Here is a 16,323-nt window from a genome sequence, read left to right on the forward strand (position 1 = left end):
GGTGGAATAGCCCGCACTGGGCTATGCAGGCGAACCGGGGACACCGTGCGCAAGGCTGGTGCCATGTAAGCCGGCCCAAGGAGACGCACTGGAGACCAGATGCGTAGAGCCGGCTTCATGGCACTTGGCTCGATGCCCACTCTAGCCCGGCCGATACGCGGAGCTGGAATGTACCGCACCGGGCTGTGCACCCGCACTGGGGACACCGTGCGCTCCACAGCATAACACGGTGCCTGCCCGGTCTCTCTAGCCCCCCGGTAACCACAGGAAGTTGGCTCAGGTCTCCTACCTGGCGTAGCCATACTCCCTGTTAGCCCCCCCCCCAATAAATTTTTGGGGCTGACTCCCGGGCTTCCATCCACGACGCCGCGCTGCCTCCTCATACCAGCGCCTCTCCGCTTTCGCCGCCTCCAGTTCTTCTTTGGGACGGCGATATTCTCCTGGCTGAGCCCAGGGTCCTCTTCCGTCTAATTCCTCCTCCCATGTCCATACCTCCTCGCGCTGCTCCTGCTGCTGCTTTTTTCGTTGCCCATTACCACACCGCTTGGTCCTGTTGTGGTGGGTGATTCTGTAACGATTCTCTTGTTGTGAAGTAGAGGCGGACCAAAACGCAGCGTGGTGGTTGTTCATTGTATTTTAATGAAGACACTATACATGAACAAACTAACGAAAACAAGAAACGTGAGAACTCAAAACAGCCCTATCTGGTGCAAACACAAAGACTGCCCACCCAACTCACGCCCTGACCATACTAAAATAAATACAAAACAAAGGAAATAGAGGTCAGAACGTGACAAGCTGGGCATTTGTGCAGATGAGTCCATTTCTGCAATAACACAGACTGTTAACAAAGTGAAGAAACAAGCCAGGTGTTGTAGAAAACAATTAACAGAAAGGGCTTGGAACCTCTAACCCTGACAATTTGACTGGTAAACTCATGGATTCACTCGCAATCAAATCAAATAACATTTTATTGGTCACATACACATGGTTAGCAGACGTTATTGTGAGTGTAGCGAAATGCTTATGCTTCTAGATCCGGCAGTGCATCAGTATCTAACGGGTAATATCTAGCAATTCCACAACAAAACCTAATATCTAACAAATTCCACAACAAAAACGAATACACACAATCTAGTAAAGGAATGGGATGAGAATATATAAGTATAAAATATATGGATGAGCAGTGACAGAGCGGCTAAGATGCAATAGATAGTAAAGAATATAGTTATTGAAGGATACAATATAGGGTATATAAATATGAGATGAGTAATGTGATTTATGTAAGCATTCTTAAAGTGGTATAATTAAATTGACTAGGGTTCCATTTATTAAAGTGGCCAATGATGTCAAGTCTCGAGGTAGGAAATCGCCTCTCTGTGCCAGTGGTGGCTGATTAACAGTCTGATGGCCTTGAGATTGAAAAACAGCTTCTATCTCTCTGTATCAGCTTGTACTGACCTTGCGGGGTGAACAGGTAGTGGCTCGGGTGGTTATTGTCCTTGATATTTTTTTGCCTTCCTGTGACATTTCAGTTTGTCGGTGATATGTACACCGAGGAACTCAACTTTCCACCTTCTCCACTGCTGTCCCATCGATGTGGAAAGCGGGGTGCTCCCTTTGCTGTTTCCTAAAGTCCACAATCGTCTTTTTTGTTTTGCTGACACACTCCGAGGGCCCTCACCTCCTCCCTGTAGGCTGTCTCGTCGTTGTTGGTAATCAAGCCTACCACTGTAGTGCAAACTTGATGATTGAGTTGGAGCTCTAACAGCTCTAACGGGTCCTTAATTAACAAAATGATGGTGGAGTAAACTGTTAGGCAGAGTGGGTGTGAAATCTGCTGGCTTGTTTTGAGCCAACGTTAGTCTGTTATACTGTCATTTTGACAGGCCAAGTCCACACATACACGCACACACACGGCCATGTCCATGTTTAGTTGCTGACAGATGTTAACAGACATGAACGTGAGCGATGGGATCTCATGTGGTTGAACAGAGTTCGGTCCTGTGGTTGCCATTAAAACAACATTTCCCTAGTGTGTGTGTGTGTGTGTGTGTGTGTGTGTGTGTGTGTGTGTGTGTGTGTGTGTGTGTGTTACAGAGATGTGAGTTTGCACTGCTGTTGACTTAAAATAAATCATTTACAGTTATGTCAGTCAACTAACTCAACATGGTTGTGACACTACATATAATTGAGGTAAGCTAGCAAGCAGCCGTCATGCCTAGACAGTTAGGTGACCTATTAGGGAATGAGTCAGGTTTTTTTTGTGACACATGGTGACCAGACCTGAAATCATGACCTTTACTAGGATCCAGAGCTATTCCAAGTTAAGTAACGTGGTCAGAAAAAAACTCTTAGTTATGACATACAGTATGTGATGTCTCTTCACGGCAGCTTTAGGCAACCCTTATGATTCTAGACTGGTCTCAGATCTGTACTGTCTTGCCAACTCCTATGTCCATTGTCATGATAGTGATGATAGGAGTTGACAAAACAGATGTGGGACCAGGCTGTAGCCTACCAGACTGCTCCAGTGATTGTGGACATCAGCTTAGCAATGGATGGGCTCTCTGGGGGGCATCCGGTGGCTGATGTTGATTTTCTGACTCCTCTTCATGCTACACATAACAGACGGAAGGAAGCTTTATATCAACAGCTTATACAGTTGAAGATGGAAGTTTACATACATTTACGTTGGAGTCATTAAAGCACGTTTTTCAAACACTACACAAATTCCTTGTTAACTAACTATAGTTTTGGCAAGTTGGTTAAGACATCCACTTTGTGCATGACACAAGTAATTTTTCCAACAATTGTTTACAGACAGATTATTTCACTTATAATTCACTGTATCACAATTCCAGTGGGTCAGAAGTTTACATAAGCTAAGTTGACTGTGCCTTTAAAAAGCTTGTAAAATTACAGAAAATTATGTCATGGCTTTAAAAGCTTCTGATCGGCAATTGAAGGTGTACCTGTGGATGTATTTCAAGGCCTACCTTCCAACTACCTTCAAACTCAGTGCCTGCTTGACATCATGGGAAATCAAAAGAAATCAGCCAAGACCTAAGAAAAAAATTGTAGACCTCCACAAGTCTGGTTCATCCTTGGGAGCAATTTCCAAACGCCTGAAGGTACCACGTTTATCTGTACAAACAAAAGTATGCAAGTATTAACACCACTGTACCACGCAGCCGTCATACCGCTCAGGAAGGAAAGGTGTTCCGTCTCCTAGAGATGAACGTACTTTGCTGCGAAAAGTGCAAATCAATCCCAGAACAACAGCAAAGGACCTTATGAAGATGCTGGAGGAAACAGGTACAGAAGTATATATTTCCACAGTAAAACGAGTCCTATATCGACATAACCTGAAAAGCCGCTCAGTAAGGAAGAAGCCACCGCTCCAAACAGCCATAAAGTAGCCAGACTATGGTTTGCAACTGCACATGGGGACAAAAATCGTACTTTTTGGAGAACTGGAGAAATAGAACTGTTTGGCCATAATGACCACTGTTATGTTTGGAGGAAAAAGGGGGAGGCCTGCAAGCCGAAGAACACCCTCCCAACCGTGAAGAACAGGGGTGGCAGCATCATTTTGTGGGGGTGCTTTGCTGCAGGAGGAACTGGTGCACTTCCCAAAATAGATGGTATCATGAGGATAGACAATTACGTGGATATATTGAAGCAACATCTCAAGACATCAGTCAGGAAGTTAAAACTTGGTCACAAATGGGTCTTCCAAATGGAAAATAACTTCAAGCATACTTCCAAAGTTGTGGCAAAATGGCTTAAAGACAACAAAGTCAAGGTATTGGAGTGGCCATCACAAAGCCTTGACCTCAATCCTATAGAAATGTGTGGGCACAACTGAAAAAGTGTGTGCGAGCAAGGAGGTCTACAAACCTGACTCAGATACACCAGCTATGTCAAGAGGAATGGGCCAAAATTCACCCAACATATTGTGGGAAGATTGTGGAAGGCTACCTGAAACGTTTGACCCAAGTTTAAAAAAATTATAGGCAATGCTACCAAATACTAATTTAGTGTATGTAAACTTCTGACCCACTGGGAATGTGATGAAAGAAATAAAATCTGAAATAAACAATTCTCTCTCCTATTATTCTGACGTTTCACATTCTTAAAATAAAGTGGTGATCCTAACTGCCCCAAAACAGGGATTTTTTACTAGGATTAAATGTCAGGAATTGTGAAAAACTGAGATTAAATGTACTTGGCTAAGGTGTATGTAAACTTCTGACTTCAACTGTATGTACGGCAGGACCAAATCGGAAAGATAGGTAGGAGCAAGCCCATGTAATGCTTTGTAGGTTAGCAGTAAAACCTTGAAATCAGCCCTTGACATAATAGGAATCCAGTGTAGAGTGCTAGCACTGGAGTAATATGATCATATTTTGGGGTTCTAGTCAAGATTCGTGTTTAGCACTAACTGAAGTTTATTAAGTGCTTTATCCGAGTAGCCGGAAAGTAGAGCATTGCAGTGGTCTAACCTAGGAGTGACAAAGGCATGGACTTATTTTTCTGCATAATTTATGGACAGAACGTTTCTGATTTAGATAGAAGTAGATAGAAAAAAAGCTGTCCTTGAAACAGTCTTGATATGTTCGTCAAAAGAGAGATCAGGGTCCAGAGTAACACAGAGGTCCTTCACAGTTTAATTTGAGACGACTGTACAACCATCAAGATTAATTGTCAGATTTAATAGAAGATCTCTTTGTTTCTTGGGACCTAGAACAAGCATCTCTGTTTTGTCCGAGTTTAAAAGTAGAAGATTTGACATCATCCACATCCTTATGTCTGAAACACAGGCTTCCAGAGAGGGTGCAATTTTGGGACTTCACCATGTTTGATTGAAATGTACAGCTGTGTGTCATCTGCATAGCAGTGAAAGTTAACATTGTTTCCGAATGACATCACCAAGAGGTCAAATATATAGTGAAAACAACAGTGGTCCTAAAATGGAGCCTTGGGGAACACCAACATTTACAGTTGATTTGTCAGAGGACAAACTGATATCTTTCCGACAGATCTAAACCAGGAGCTCGAGGACAGATGCAGAGCCTCGGTCTGATGCCATTAAAAGGTAATTTACCACCTTCAAAAGTGCAGTCTCGGTGCTATGATGGGGTCTAAAACCAGACTGAAGCGTTTCGTAAACATTGTTTGTCTTCAGGAAGGCAGTGAGTTGATGTGCAACAGCTTTTTCCCCCAGAAATTGAGAGGAATGGGAGACTCGATATAGGCCGATAGTTTTTAAAATAATTTCTGGGTCAAGGTTTGGCTTTTTCAAGAGAGGCTTTATTACAGACACTTTTAGTGAGTTTGCTACAGATCTGGTGCATAGAGAGCCGTTTACTATGTTCAACATAGGAGGGCCAAGCACAGGAAGCAGCTCTTTCGGTAGTTTAGTTGGAATAGGGTCCAGTATGCAGCTTGAAGGTTTAGAGGCCATGATTATTTTCATCAATGTGTTAAGAGATATAGTATCACTTGATCCTAGGTCCTGGCAGAGATGTGCAGACTCAGGACAACTGAGCTTTGGAGGAATACACAGATTTAAAGAGGAGTCTGTCATTTGCTTTCTAATGATCATGATCTTTTCATCAAAGAAGTTCATGAATTTATCACTGCTGAAGTGAAAGCCATCCTCTCTTGGGGAATGCTGCTTTTTAGTTATCTTTGCGACAGTATCATAAATATATTTTGGATTGTTATTATTTTCCTCAATTATGTTAGAAAAATAGGATGATCGAGCAACAGTGAGGGCTCTTCGATACTGCACGGTACTGTCTTTTCAAACTAGTCGGAAGACTTCCAGTTTTGTGGAGCTCCATTTCTGTTCCAATTTTCTGTAAGCTTGCTTCAGATGTCGGGTATTTTCTGTATACCAGGGAGCTAGTTTCTTATGGGAAATGTGTTGTTTTTAGGGGTGCGACTGCATCTAGGGTATTGCACAAGGTTAAATTGAGTTCCTCAGTTAGGTGGTTAAGTGATTTTTGTACTCTGACATCCTTGGGCAGGTGGAGGGAGTATGGAAGGGCATCTAGGAATCTTTGGGTTGTCCGAGAATTTATAACACTACTTTTGATGATCCTTGGTTGGGATCTGAGCAGATTATTTATTGCGATTGCAAACATAATAAGATGGTGGTCCGATAGTCCCGGATTATGAGGAAAAACATCAAGATCCACAAAATGTATTCCACTGGACAAATCTAGGTCCAGAATATGACTGTAGCAGTGAGTAGGTCCATAGACATGTTTGACAAAACCAATGAGCAAATGATGGTCCCCGAAAGCCTTGTGGAGTGGGTCTGTGGACATTTCCATGTGAAAATTAAAGCCACCAAAATGTGAATATTATCTGCCATGACTACAAGGTCCGATAGGAACTCAGTGAGGAACGCTGTATATGGCCCAGGAGGCCTGTAAACAGTAGCTATAAAAAGTGATTGAGTTGGCTGTGTACAGTGGGGCAAAAAAGTATTTAGTCAGCCACCAATTGTGCAAGTTCTCCCACTTAAAAAGATGAGAGAGGCCTGTACTTTTCATCATAGGTACACTTCAACTATGACAGACAAAATTAGGAAAGAAAATCCAGAAAATCACATTGTAGGATTTTTTATGAATTTATTTGCAAATTATGGTGGAAAATAAGTATTTGGTCACATACAAACAAGCAAGATTTCTGGCTCTCACAGACCTGTGACTTCTTCTTTAAGAGGCTCCTCTGTCCCCCACTCGTTACTTGTATTAATGGCACCTGTTTGAACTTCTTATCAGTATAAAAGACACCTGTCCACAACCTCAAACAGTCACACTCCAAACTCCACTATGGCCAAGACCAAAGAGCTGTCAAAGGACACCAGAAACAAAATTGTAGACCTGCTGGGAAGACTGAATCTGCAATAGGTAAGCAGCTTGGTTTGAAGAAATCAACTGTGGGAGCAATTATTAAGAAATGGAAGACATACAAGACCACTGATAATCTCCCTCGATCTGGGGCTCCATGCAGGATCTCACCCCATGGGGTCAAAATGATCACAAGAACGGTGAGCAAAAATCCCAGAACCAAACGGGGGGACCTAGTGAATGACCTGCAGAGAGCTGGGACCAAAGTAACAAAGCCTACCATCAGTAACACACTACGCCGCCAGAGACTCAAATCCTGCAGTGCCAGACGTGTCCCCCTGCTTAAGCCAGTACATGTTCAGGCCCGTCTGAAGTTTGCTAGAGAGCACTTGGATGATCCAGAAGAAGATTGGGAGAATGTCATATGGTCAGATGAAACCAAAATATAACTTTTTGGTAAAAACTCAACTCATCGTGTTTGGAGGACAAAGAATGCTGAGTTGCACCCAAAGAACACCATACCTACTGTGAAGCATGGGGGTGGAAACATCATGCTTTGGGGCTGTTTTTCTGCAAAGGGACCAGGACGAATGATCCGTTTAAAGGAAAGAATGAATGGGGCCATGTATCGTGAGATTTTGAGTGAAAAACTCCTTCCATCAGCAAGGGCATTGAAGATGAAACGTGGCTGGGTCTTTCAGCATGACAACGATCCCAAACACACCGCCTGGGCAACGAAGGAGTGGCTTCGTAAGAAGTATTTCAAGGTCCTGGAATGGCCTAGCCAGTATCCAGATCTCAACCCCATAGAAAATCTTTGGAACGAGTTGAAAGTCTGTGTTGCCCAGCGATCTGGAAAAAACGTATAGAAGACGTGTTCTCAATGTAATTTTGCTCACTGGGTAGGCTTCTGGTTTCTGTTGTGGGACAGCAAAGCCAATCAAGCTGTGCCCATGGTTCTCACAGGGGAAGTGAAATGATAGGCTACAATGACTTTGCTCATGATCATGGATGCTGCAAATGACATGTAACTAACTATAAGTTCCTTTAATTTCCTTTTGCTTTTCTGCCTTTTCATCATCTGGATAGACACTTGAGCGTGTAGTGAAGCAAAACTTTAGTGGTCAAAACAGTTCCTCTTTGGGAGATGGGGGGGAGCGGGTTTGCAAAATGTGATCATATATCACACAATTATAACATTTATAAAAAGGTCAGATATATATACAGTACCAACCAAAAGTTTGGACACACCTACTCATTCATTCTACATTGTAGAATAATAGTGAAGACATCAAAACTACGAAATAACACATATGGAATTATGTAGTAATCCAACATTTTTATTTTATATTTGAGATTCTTCAAAGTAGCCACCCTTTGCCTTGATGACAGCTTTGCACACTCTTGGCATTCTCCCAACCAGCTTCATGAGGTAGTCACCTGGAATGCATTGAAATGAACAGGTGTGCCTTGTTAAGTTAATTTTTGGAATTTATTTCCTTCTTAATGAGTTTGAGCCAATCAGTTGTGTTGTGACAAGGTAGGGTTGGTAAACATCAAATGGCTCTATTTGGTAAAAGACCAAGCCCATATTATGGCAAGAACAGCTCAAATAAGCAAAGAGAAAAGACAGTCCATCATTACTTAAAGCATGAAAGTCAGTCAATGCAGAACAATTCAAGAACTTTGAAAGTTTCTTCAAGTGCCGTCGCAAAAACCATCAAGCGCTATGATGAAACAGGCTCTCATGAGGACCACCACAGGAAAAGAAGACCCAGAGTTACCTCTGCTGCAGAGGATAAGTTCATTATAGTTAACTGCACCTCAGATTGCAGCCTAAATAAATTCTTCAGAGTTCAAATAACAGACATATCTCAACATCAATTGTTCAAATGAGACTGCGTGAATCAGGCCTTCATGGTCAAATTGCTTAAAAGACCCCTACTAAAGGACACCAATAAGAATAAGAGATCTGCTTGGGCCAAGAAACATGAGCAATGGACATTAGACCGGTGGAAATCTGTCCTTTGGTCTGATGAGTCCAAATTTGACATTTTTGGTTCCAACCGCTGTGCCTTTGTGAGACGCATAGTAGGTGAACGGATAATCTCTGCATGTGTAGTTCCCACTGTGAAGCATGGAGGAGGAGGTGTGATGGTGGGGCGGTGCTTTGGCTGTGATTTATTTGGAATTCAATGCTTACAACCAGCATGGCTACCACAGCATTCTGCAGCGATACGCCATCTCATCTGGTTTGCGCTTAGTGGGACTATAACAGGACAATGACCCAACACACCTCCAGGCTGTGTAAGGGCTATTTTTATTTGAGAGTGATGGAGTGCTTGGTGTGTTTAACACTTTTTTGGCTACTACATGATTCCCTATGTGATATTCCATAGTTTTGATGTCTTCACTATTATTTAACATTGTAGAAAATAGCAAAATAAAGAAAACCCCCTTGAATGAGTAGGTGTGTCCAAACATTTGACTGATACTGTACGTGTGTGTGGTATGTATGTTTGTAATACAGACTATCTAAAAAAAAGTGAAAACGTACAGATCATCCAATGGATTATGATTAGTTTCGGGTAAAAAAAAATGTGGAAGTGCAAAAACATAAATTTGCACCCCCTATTTGTGTTTGCTCCATGGCTCAGGCGGTGGTGGACAAGCGGCTGTCTGGTTCATCTCAGTCTCGGAGAGGAATGACTCTGCAGCTGTTCCTAATTAATAAACAATGTCATGCTGGTGGGTGGTAACATTCAAATAAAACCCATTCCTGAAACAAAACATAAATTGAAATCAATTTGAATGTCATATCATACAAAAATACATCACATTCACAAGGATTTGCACAAAGTGGGCAGGTAAGTTTTGTCACTTCAAGCCCAAATATACTCTACATGACCAACAGTTTGTGAACACCTGCTCGTCGAACATCTCATTCCAAAATCATGAGCATTAATATGGAATTGGTCCCCGCTTTGCTGCTATAACAGCCTCCACTCATCTGGGAAGGTTTTCCAATAGATTTTGGAACATTGCTGCGGGACTTGCTTCCACTCAGCCACAACAGCATTAGTGAGGTCAGGCACAGATGTTGGGCGTTTAGGCCTGGCTCGCAGTCACCAATCCAATTCATCCCAAAGGTGTTTGATGGGGTTTAGATCAGGGCTCTGTGCAGGCCAGTCAAATTATTTCACACTGATCTCAACAAACCATTTCTGTATGGACCTCACTTTGTGCACTGTGGCATTGTCATGCTGAAACAGGAAAGGTCCTTCCCCACAGAGTCGCCTAGAATGTCAATGTTTGCTGTAGTGCTAAGATTTCCCTTCACTGGTACTAAGGGGCCTAGCCCAATCCATGAAAAACAGCCCCAGAGCATTATTCCTCCTCCACCAAACTTTACAGTTTACATTATGCATTCAGGCAGGTAGCATTCTCCTGGCATCCACCAAACCCAGATTTGTCTGTCGGACTGCCAGATGGTGAAGCATGATTCATCACTCCAGAGAATGCGTTTCCACCGCTCCAGAGTCAAATGGCGGCGAGCTTTACACCACTCCAGTCAACACTTGGCATTGTGCATGGTGATATTAGGTTTGTGTGTGGCCGCTCGGCCATGATAACCTATTTCATGAAGCTCCCGACGAACAGTTCTTGTGCTGACGTTGCTTTCAGCAGCAGTTTGGAACTCGGTAGTGAGTGTTGCAAACGAGAACAGAACATTTTTACGCGCTACGTGTTACACGGCTCGGACTGAGACGTGGTCAGCAGATAATACACCTGATTTAACAAGATAAAATAATGAGACAGATTAATGTTAGTGGTATTCAGTAGTAGGCATTCTCCAAGATGTATTAAAATATTATATTTTCTTCATCTTTTTCTTGTTCTTCAATTATACATTACAACTCTATTGTAATGTTAGTATTAAAAATTGGTTCGAATTAGGTAAAGAAATGAGCACAATACTACACATTCACACTATATATAACTAACTGTACTATTAGTGTAAATTTTGAAAAGGTTGTAAATTACTGGAGGCCTGCGCTAAACAATGCTACAACCGTTACACTATAAACCACCAACATGTAAACTAACATTGACCAAAACCAACTAGCCTAGAGCTAGCTAGTGTCCAGCAAAGCTAAATTCGGTTAGCATCAAGCTAGCGAACTGTTAAATGTTATTTTTGTACCAATATTAACACATTTTATCACCACAACGCATATTTACATATATTACCTGAACTAAACTGAGCCACCGTTCATTGAAAACAAAACAAATAGGAGCTAAAACGTTGTTAAAAAAAGTTTTAAAAGTTTGGAAATCATCTTAATCCCCTCTCTTACTTACAATTTAGCCAACCTCCATTACTTACAATGGGGAAAATACCAACACGTTTTTCACTTGATTAAAACTCCCTCCAATTGCTTTCAAACGTCACCAAATTCACGGACTATATAATTAACCGTGTTACCTCAATATTTTGAGAGTCATATTACACTTTTGCACATTACATACCTGAATTTACAGGATAAAATGATGAGACAGAGAAATGTTAGTAGTTAGCATTCTCTAAGATTGAAGAAGAAACTACCAAGACCTCACGATCTCACTAATGCTTCCATCCATCTTACTAATGCTCCCCGTAGTGGCAGTACTCATAAACATGAATTTAAATGCAAATACCTAGGAGGCCTAGAAAATTATACTTATTTACATCTCAAGGATAAGTGCTTCACTTTAGATTCTTCCTTGTTTTCCTCATACACGTAAGTGGGAATATGGTAAAGCACTAGTGTGGATTAAGGTAGGGTTTGGTAGGGCTGTGCAATGTGTTATGGTGTAATTCCCCAGACTGTCGTAGATGGTACCCCATAAACCTCTACAGTGTTGATTGCGGTTTGTGGCTGGTAGGATGGCTGACCCAGCGTCCGTTAAGTGAGTATCTGTGCAGGCCTTCTCTCACGTGTGGGTCTCCTGTTCAACCGGAGTGTTAATAACTAGTGGGGGGTTCACAATGTGTATTTTCTCTCCTACCGGTGTTCTTCGTCCATTTTCCTCTTCTGTATCTGACAGTACTGGTTCAGCAGGTAAGTATTCCTCTTCTTGTTCTCCTTCAGAGTCTTCTGGTCTTCGGATTTCTCTTTCGGTTGCAACAACTCGGTTAGGTACTGTGTCTTGTGTGGGTCCTACATGGGCTGGATTTCTCTGAGGATCACAGGTAAGTCTCAAATTGTCTTCTTTCTTACAGATATTCTCAGCCAGTAATGTGCTCCTGAGCTTTCTTCATCTGAGTCTGTTGTATCACTGTTTTAGGTCAGCTCTCTCTCTCTCTTTTATTTCCTCTTTTTCCCCTTTTCTCTTTAGTTGGGTTTGTCTGTGCGGACTGCAGCAGTAAATCTACAGGTAAGTCATTGACTAGGTGCAGAAGATTCCGATGTAAGGTACGGACGGATCTTGTTCCCACCGGTCTCTTGACAGACTTTGTACACCGGGTTCTCACTCACTTTTTTACTACATATATTGTCCTTTCCCAGTATGACCTTAACTTTCCAGGACCACCTCTCTCGCTCAAGTTTCGTATGAGGACTGTCGCCGGGTTGCAGAACCTCTCCCCTCAAGCGGCAGTCATAGTACTTTCTTATCTTTTGTACTTGCCTGTTTGCTGTTCTCTGACACAATTCTGAATGCTTAGGTCCTTCTTTCAGCCAACTTTTCAGCATAACTTCTAGGTGTACGTGACTCTCCTGTTGCTAGTCCAAACAGCAAGTCTACAGGTAGGAGCGGGTGGCGACCATACAGTAAGTAGAAAAGTGAGTATCCAGTCGCTTCATGTCTAGTGCAGTTGTAGGCATGTACAACTTGTGGAAGATGCTCTTTCCACCTGTCCTTCTTCTTTACCTCAAGCGTTCTCAGCATCTGAAGTAGGGTCCAATTGAATCTTTTGGCCGGGTTACCCTGAGGGTGATAGGGAGATGTCTTTGAGTGACCCACTCCTGTCATTTGCTGCAATGTTTTGAAGAGTTCATTCTCAAACGTTCAACCTTGATCATGGTGTAATTTGGGGTATCCAAACCTTGGGGTGAAGTCATTGAATATCTTTTCGGCTGCTGTTCTTCTGGTCGGATACGCTTGTGCAAATCTTGTGAAATGGTCTATTACAACCAGTATGTACTCGAAGCCTCCTCTGCTGGCCTTCAGATGCATGTAGTCAATAGAGACTAACTCGAGGTTGTGAACTTGTGGTGATGCTGCCCATCGGTGCTGCTACATGTGTGACTGGCTTCTTTTGGTTGATTCAGCGGCAGCATCTGGTTACATATTCCTCAAGGTCTCTCTTCATAAATGGCCAATAGAACCTTTCTCGTGCCAGACTGAGGACTCTCTCTGTTCCAACATGACCCATATCATCATGAAGATGTTTCAACGCCATCTGCTTGTACTGGACTAAGACTAGCTGGTGTCTTTGACTGGTTTTACAGTACAGGACTCCATTGTCAATGTGTAGTTTTCCCCCATTCATGCATCAGTTTCTTGGTAGTGGCACTTACTCCTTGTCTTGCCTCACTGGTAAGTATCCTGTTTGTTTCTTTTAGTATCAATAGTTCTCTAATAGCTTGATCGTCTCTTTGGGCTTTTTCTAGCTCGCCATGGTCGATAGTTGGCAGGGGTTCATGAGTGTACTGTTCCTCTACATAGTCTTGTGACAGGTGCAAGGCTGCGACCCATGCTATATCTTTTCCCTGTGCTGCCTGTTTCCCTTGCCATGTTGCACGAACAGCTTCACCTGACAACTGGTATATGCCAAGGGGCAAATGGGATAGTGTGTCTGTGTCTATATTGACTTTGTCTGGTTTGTACTTGATGTCAAACCTAAAGTCTGACAGTTCCCCAACCCATCTGTGGCCTACTGCATTTAGCTTGGCAGTGCTCATGACGTATGTCAGGGGATTGTTATCCGTGTAGATGGTAAAGTAACGGGCGTAAAATGAACTTTTCACACACAGACCACTTCAAGGCAAGAAACTTGAGTTTGCCAGAGAGAAGGTTGTAATTCTTCTTGGCTGAAGAGAGGGTTCTTGATCCACACCCTCAGTCCCCGTTTTGGCGTTGGTAAAGGACAGCTCCAAGCTAATGCAGTGTGAATGGCAAGTCAAAATGGGGGTAGGCTAAGACAGGCGGACTGGCTTACGTGTCTATCAGTCTCCCAGGGGTGCTGTGGTGTGCCTCGGTTTATTCCACTGCATCCTGGACGACAACTGAGCACCTTTTCCTTTCTCTTACCACGGTTTCCCTGATGGCTGTACCATTTTTTACTTTGAGTAGTTTGTAGATTGGCTTCGAGATTCTTGAGAAGTCCTGTAAGTAAGTGCGGTAGTAACTTAAGAATCTGAGTAGTTTGCAACGTCCCCAACAGTACCGGGCTTTTTGTCTCTCAAGACAAAGATGGCCTCCTGGACCTTAGAGTCACTCCGAACTCCATCTGCAGAGACCAGACGTCCCATGTACCTGCCTTCTCTCCGGGACGGTTCATACTTTTTTGGTCTCAGTTTCACTCCGTGGCATTGAAGGGCTTTCACCAACATCTAGCTGCTCCAGCTGTGCGCTCACTTCATTTGGTTCAAACAGAACAACTTGGTTGGATAAATTAAAACTGACTTGCACCTCACACTTGACATGAGCAACTTGGCCTTGGCGGATGACAACATCCTGGAACCCTACTTTCACCTCAGCATGGTCATCGTCAGTGTTCTGGGTCTGTATGAAACTTACTATTGCATTAGCTTGTTCTCCCTGGATCTCCAGAGCTGCACCAAGCAGGCTGGCTATTGTAAGCAGCACCTGTGCTCCACTATGTTGTCCCCTTATCAGCTCTTGGATGACATTGAACCCTAGGAGTGGTCTCTCTAGTGTCATGTGACCAGAAACGGTACCTGTATTGACAGATCTGGATCACCGTTTCCCAGGAGGTCCATCCTCACCTCGACCCAACCATTGAAAGGCATAGCATCTCCATTGACAGCCATGACATCAACAGGCTTTGTTCCCATGAGTTCGGTCAGCGGTCTGACTTTTTGATCAGGTAAGTCTTTTTCCTTCCATTTGTGGTCCAGAATACTCACTTGCACACTTGTAACACTTGAGTATGTATTTTCTTTCCAACTAGCTGGACTACTTTGCCTTGTGTTGGCTGACTAGTATGTGATGAAACTGTGCAGTTGACTTGATCTTGATTGGGTGCGTGAACTGCATCAGGCTGGGACTGTTGGTTTAGGCTGGCCACTGGCTGTCCTCCTGCAATGACCAGGCCCCGTTTCCCGAACACTTCAGTTTTTTCAGACAATCCACAGCTTGGTGTTCCTCTTCTCCACATGCTAAGAAATGGTGGCATTCCATTGCGCCTCTCTACACATCTTGAACAGCCGTATGGTCTCTCTTCTTTGAAACGCTGGCTTACTGGAAGTACATTGACACAAATGTTCTGGTGTTTTGGGCTGCTTCAAGGATTCAATAACATTTCTTAGGGCCTCGACTTGAGCGCTCAGTTGCTGGATAGTTTTGTTTTTGCTCTTTAGCTCAGTATTTTGCTCAACTTTGACTTCATCAGCTTCAAGCTGGGCATTGTCGTCTTATGACGTGAAATTTGGCCCAATCTACGCTGTCTCTCACTCGCATCGCTTGTTATTTTTATTACATGCCTCGGCAATGCTTCATCAGACACAGTGTTTTCAGAGAGGAGTCTCAACTCCCTTCTGATGCCGCTGTGTTTTGTAGCTAAATCCTGATACACTGTGTGTAGGTACACATTTTGGACCGTATGATTGTCTTACTTGACGTTTGAGTCACCTTGTTTAGACATAAACAACAACATATTGTATAAACAGTAGCTGAGCTATACCTCTATCCTCTAGCTCAGTGGTTCCCAAACATTTTATAGTCCCGTACCCCTTCAAACATTCAACCTCCAGCTGCGTACCCCCTCTAGCACCAGGGTCAGCGCACTCTGAAATGTTGTTTTTTTGCCATCATTGTAAGTCTGCCACACACACTATACGATACATTTATTAAACATAAGAATGAGTGTGAGTTTTTGTCACAACCCGGCTCGTGGGAAGTGACAAAGAGCTCTTATAGGACCAGGGCACAAATAATAATATTATAATAATCAATAATTTGTCTTTATTTAGCCATCTTACATATTAAACCTAATTTGTTCATCAACAATTGTGAATAACTCACCACAGTTTAATGAGAAGGGTATGCTTGAAAGGATGCACATAACTCTGCAATGTTAGATTGTATTGGAGAGAGTCTCCGTCTTAAATCATTTTTCACACACAGTCTGTGCCTGTATTTAGTTCATGCTAGTGAGGGCTGAGAATCCCCTCTCACATAGGTATGTGGCTGCAAAGGGCATCAGTGTCTTAACAGCGCGATTTGC

This window comes from Oncorhynchus clarkii, chromosome 11, assembly GCF_045791955.1.
Source record: "Oncorhynchus clarkii lewisi isolate Uvic-CL-2024 chromosome 11, UVic_Ocla_1.0, whole genome shotgun sequence".
Classification (NCBI taxonomy): domain Eukaryota; kingdom Metazoa; phylum Chordata; class Actinopteri; order Salmoniformes; family Salmonidae; genus Oncorhynchus; species Oncorhynchus clarkii.